We start from the raw sequence: 6,000 nt of genomic DNA on the forward strand, positions 1-6,000 counted from the left end.
GTAGAAGAGGGCGGAGGCTGCAGTGGGTTATTCCAAGTGTCTGATGCGGGGCCCATGTCACACTCACCCAGGGCCTGGTCTCCATCAGGGTCAGAAGCAGTCATGCTGGTGACTGTCAGCACATGCAGGATGACATTCATCCTGGGCACCAGGGGGCGCTGTGGTCCTGGTTTGAAGGCCTAATTAAACCAAGTCAATGGGCTGAGCTCAAGTCACTGGGCATGACTGATGATCCCTTTGAAGACACTTCTGCTGTAAAATCAGCTCCGACAACAAAGAAGCCCACACCTGCCATTTTTTTAAATTCAGGAAATCACCAGCATGAAGCCTTTAGGCTCAGGGCTCAGACAAGACTGAGACACACACCTTGGGGACTGGAGAGAGATTTGCATTGGCTGCCCTGCCTCATGGAGCTGCAGGCAGGGAAGATAAGACAGGAGCCTGGAGAGGCCAGTATAGCTGGGCAGCCTCAGGGCAGAGCTCCTGGAAGCCTACACCATGGCCTGGGTTTCCTTCTACAGCCTGCCTCTCATTGTCTCCTCAGGTCAGAGGAGCCCAGACACTCAGGGGTCTCCTTCCCTGGTATATCCTGCTATTACACAGTCACATGGGGCATCTGCCCAATCTTATGCATGATTCTTGAATCTTCTGTTCCAGGTCTCTGTGCTGGGCCTGTGCTGACCCAGACCCCTGCATCTGCTTCCCTGGAACCTCAGCCAAGCTCACCTGCACCCTGAGCAGGGAGCACAGCAACTACTACATTATATGGTATCAACAGCTGCCAGGGAGGGCCCCGCAGTATGTGATGTATGTGAAGAGTGATGGAAGCCATGGCAAGGGGCAGAGGATCCCCGATCACTTCTCAGGCTCCAGCTCAGGGGCTGACCACTACTTGACCATCTCCAACATCAAGCCTGAGGACGAGGCTGAGTATCACTGTGGCACAGACTATAATCTTGGTGGGCAAACAGATAAGCCACAGTGACACAGACAAAGGGGAAGTGAGGCTATAACCTCCCATCCCTGCCCCCTCTTCCCCACAGGGCTCAGGGTGAGCTACTCCTCATCCCTCTGCAGGACCCTGAGATCTTGACTCTTCTCCTTCCATCCCTGTGGCTCTGAACTCCTCCCAGACACCAGGACAGCGAGGGACATGGGTCATCACTGAGGTCATTTGGACAACACAGCATCTGTGTCCTCCCTCAGGCCTGTGGGGTGATGCTGGGAGAGACAAGAAGGATCCTGACCTGAGAGAGGGTGGGCACAATGACCATACCCCAGGGCGCACAGCCCTGTGCCCACAGCATGGGCTCTGCTCAGAGAAGAGGGTGGAGTCTCAGAGTTTCAGTGAATTTTTTGCAGGGAGTGCCCAGCCTCCTGGTCCCCATGGAGGGAGCAGGACTCCTGCCAGGATTGAGGTTCAGCAAAAAACATCTGACTCCAAGGGAGGCTGGACAGAGAGTTCTGAGCCCCATGGAGGGTCCAGACGGGGGCCCAGTTGGTCGTCAAAGAGACTGTGAGAACTTCTGCAGCAGGAGAATAGGGGCTCATTGAGGTCTCTAATGGGGTAGATTATCAGTATGTGTGGCCAAAATGGCTCCATATCTGCCCACAGGCTGTCTAAGAACTGACCAGGACACATCAAGGGAGCCCAGCAGCAGGGTTGGGGGAGAGTGGATGCTCACGGTAGAAATGTAGACCCACCGTGTCTACGGGGACCCACCTCAAATGTAGACCCACCGTGTCTACGGGGACCCACTTCAAATGTCCGTGGTTGGGTGGGGAGCAGGTCACTGGACACACTGATTCTCCACAGCAGACACAGTGACTCACTGTCCCTCGTCCCAGGCCCTGACCTTAGCTTGGTCAGAGGGCATCAGGCCAGAACCCTGTTGAGTGTATCACAAGGTTATAGCTCTGAGGGAGTCTGGGGGCTGCCGGGCGCCTGGATGACTCCTAAGTGGGCAGGAGAGGAAGGGGTGCTGGGACTGGGGAGGGATGGACAGGGAACCAGGGAGCAGGACCCAAGATGGACATCAGGGCTCAGTCCTGCAGGGAATCCTGACACCAGGACCACAGAGGCATGGGGAAAAGAGACCCTCCTAAATCTCCCCATTAATGACCAGTTATTCTGACTGAAATTTTATAGTCACTGTGTCCCACCAAGGTCTCCATGCACCCCTCAGTGGGGGTTTCCTGCAGTCCTTCCACTGTAGGAGGGGGCATCTGGGGACTGCAGGGACATGTGTCACACTCCACGGACGTCTCACACATCCACGCCACCTGGGGTTTGTGGGTTATAATTTGGAATAAAGTGACACAGGAGCCTCCTATGAATGAGCGGGCAGATGTAGACGTGATGATGAAAACGTAAATGGGAGGTAGATGAAGGTCATTCTCTGTCCTGTTAATGGTGCCCAACCAGGGAGGGAGCTGCCACTGCCAAACCCAGGTCAGACGGGGACCAAGTGCCCTGAGACAGGATTCTCATGGTCAAGGTGATGACAGGGGCAGGGGCAGGAGGAGACCACAGGCAGCTCTTGTCCTGGGAAGGTGACTGCTGAGCAGTGTGGAGCACAGGGGTCCTTGCAGGATTTTTCCCAAAACTTACACTGAAGATGCTCCATGCAGGCGTGTGTGCGCCTGGCTCCGGCTCTGAAAGTCTGGATTAAAACATGAAGACAAGCACCTGAAGCTGCCGCACTGAGGCCACACAGTGAGCACAGGAACCAAGGAGAAAACAGAGACAAGGATTGAGCCCTGGAGACCTGTGACCAGACTGACCAGGGCGGGCAGGAGGACTGCGGACCAGGAGGCTACAAGCCCCCCAATCCCCAGGAATCTCTGAGCTTGCTTTTCTCTGGGCCCTTGCTGGCGTTCTCTCGTGTTCCCTCTGTGGCCTCGCAGGTCTCCCTCATAGTGTCGTCCTTCTCTGAGTGATGCCACCCTCATAGCGCTGACCTCTAGGCCAGGTGTGCACACTTATGGAGGCATGTCACACCCCTACTCTTGGTGCCCACAATCGGGCAGGCATGCCCCTCACCCACGCGCCCAAGCGCCTTCTGCACCAACAGGATCAAGGCTGCAGATGAGAGCTACAGAGGCTAGTGGCTTAAAAGCCTGAAATTGATTTACCCTGCAAAGTAATCCCACCCATCTGGATGCCATTGGACCTGCTGGTGATTACCATTTGACCCTGATCCCCACCTTGTAGCCTGGATCTGTGCAGGGTAAATAAAAAAGTATCAGGCTTTTCTGCCCTCCCACCATTAGGATTGATGATGGATCATTGTGGTCCTGAATGCATGCCTGATGGCGGGCACCTGGAGTAGGGTGTGGGCATGCGTAAGTGGGTACACTTGGGCTAAGACTGGGCCTATAAGGGCTGCGTCACCGGGATGCCAGTAGAGCAGAGAAGGATGGAGAATGAGAGTGAAAGGAGCAGAGAAGAGACGGCCACAAGGGAATGCCAGGGAGCCCAGATGGAGTGAAGACTTGCTGGGGGCTGAAGGCCAGCCAGCCTCCCGGCCCCCCAGCACCCCTACTTGTTGTGTACATGGTAAATCCTAATGAAAGCCTGAAAAGCCAAACTGAGGGCTCCAGGACTCACTCCTCCATGAGTCTGCTCGGATCATAGAGATCCTACTCTGGCCTCCCTGCCACTACAGCCTGGGACACCAGAAAATTGAAAATATAATCCTGGGTCACCACTGATACCATCGTGGCAGCCTCTTACCACATTGCTGATAACAGTGCAGCTGGTGCCTTCCTGGATCCCACCCTTCCCACAGCAGACCCTGAAGGCCTGTCCCCCCTGAGGGCTCTCGCCACCCATGGAAATGACCAAGCTGACCAGGAGCCAAGGAGCAAACATCACAGGAGTCACATCTGGCAGATAAGCAGGCCTGGCCCTGACAACAACCTCCTGTGTGCTAGCAAATTCACTCGATCTCCCACGTGCCAGCAAGTAGTGGACCCCACCAGAGCCTGTGCTCCCCCACAGCCTGGAGGCTGAGACAGTGAGCCCCTTCAGCCTCTGTGTGTGTGCTCTGCCCCAACAACCAAGTCTTCATAGGGGGGCACAGCCTCCAGCTCCCACACCTTCACCACAGCAGCCTCCAGTCTCCAGAGCCACCTCCTGCAGGCCAGTGGGCACAGCCTGCTCACCACCAGGGTGAGAGGCTCCAGTCACACTATAAGGCCCACCTCTTGGTCCATGCCACACCCACAACTGACAGCCAGAGGGAGGCAGTGCCACTTCTGCAGCCACCACTGCCAGAAGCCCAGCAGCCCCAAAGCACATGCAACAAACCTACCAGCAAGCAGGCTCACGCCAAAATAGCAAGACTCCCTCGTGTCCCTGCAGCTGGCAGCTGGCACCGCACATGGCTGCACCCAGCAGGCACCATGCAGCAGGCGACCTAGACTCACAAGGCACATACTATAGCTACACCAGGCAGCCATGGGCCACATGTACACCTGCAGCACCAACCCCTGATAACACCTGAGTTGGGGCTTGGGGTCAAACCCTAAGTGCCAGTGTGCTGATACGGCACAAGGTGGCAAATCCATGAAGGGACTCAACTCAGCACACAACTTGGGGAAACAGGAAGTGTGGTCCAGAAGGACACTCATCACCAGCCCATGGCTAACCCTCAAGACCCAAAAGGTAGTGATGGTCCAGGTAATCACAGAGCACCAGGAAGATGGGGGACAGAAGAACATGACCCATATGAGAGAGCTAATCATAGTAAGGAGATCTTTCTGCGGGGGAATGTGCAAACAGCCATAAGCTCATGATGTGCTCTCTGTTGTCAGTCATTAAGGAAATGCAATTCAGAACCAAAATTAAAAACCAATTTAACACGAACTGGTGTGGGTAAAACAGATAATAACTAGTGATGACATGAATTTGGAAGAATTCATGACATGAATTTGGAAGAATTCAGCCTCTTTGGTAAAGAGTCTGAAAATTGCCCCAGTGACTAATTCTAAAGGTAACATATGATCCAAAAACACTGTTCACACCATAGACCCCCCAAAAAATGAAAACACATATACCCACAGAAAACTTGTGTAAAAATGTTTCTTGTACACGGGGACTACACCTGAGAGGAGAAAGCATGCGTTGCACAAACATAAAGAATGATGTCAAATATATATATGCATATAAAATGTTTGTTGCAGGATTAGTGTTCCAAATAACCAAATGGTGGAAACACCCCAAAATCTGTCCATGAATGAATGGATCAACTGACCAGGGTGTGTCCATAGCATAGAATATTCCTCAGCCATGAAGTGGAATGAAATCCTGCTCCATGCTCCAGTGGGACTGAAGCCGGGAGATGCTGTACAATGACAGGAGTCAGCATTAAGACCACACACCACATGGCTCCACTTGTATAAAAGCCCTGAACAGAGAAATATAAAGAAAGACAGAGAAATTTACCGCGGTTGCTTTAAACTGGGGTGTCTGGAGGCAGGAACTGGAGGATGGGGTTCATTTAGTGTTAAAATTATGGAAAACTGATTGTAGTGATCATAGCACTATGGTAAAGATACCAAAACCTACTGAATTATATTGACTTTCATGGTTAAAACAATGTATTTGAATTATATCTCAAAATAAGTGATGTAGATGCAAAAGGTGGAATGTATTTCATTCAAGTCTGACAAAATTTCACACTTGCAAAAATTTTACAAAACTTTCCCACAAGATAGATAAATCCCATTTATGACATTTTGTTTCAAAAATCACCTTTCCTTTCTTCAAATATTGGTCTATAAAGTTATGGAGGCTCTTCACCAGTGTGCGACCTCATATGATGTCCAAGGCCGCGGGCACCTGATCCAGTCTCCAGGGAAACGCCTTCTGGGCCCCTGAGTAACACTGCACCCCGGGCATCAGTGTTCATGTTGGTGTGTCCTCTGCTGTCCAGTACACACACCACCCCGGTGTTACTATTGGACCTTTGAAAGATGCCCAGGACAAGACGCACA

General features: G+C 52.5%; 1 pseudogene; it reads left to right on the forward strand.

The window, feature by feature from the left end:
- The first annotated feature begins 498 nt into the window (after nucleotides 1-498).
- Nucleotides 499-985, forward strand: LOC119244099 (immunoglobulin lambda variable 4-3-like; annotated as a pseudogene).
- Nucleotides 986-6,000: the final 5,015 nt, after the last annotated feature.

The sequence above is a fragment of the Talpa occidentalis genome, unplaced genomic scaffold (genome assembly GCF_014898055.3).
Source record: "Talpa occidentalis isolate TD23 unplaced genomic scaffold, MPIMG_talOcc4v2.1 talOcc4.14, whole genome shotgun sequence".
In the NCBI taxonomy this organism is placed as follows: Eukaryota; Metazoa; Chordata; class Mammalia; order Eulipotyphla; family Talpidae; genus Talpa; species Talpa occidentalis.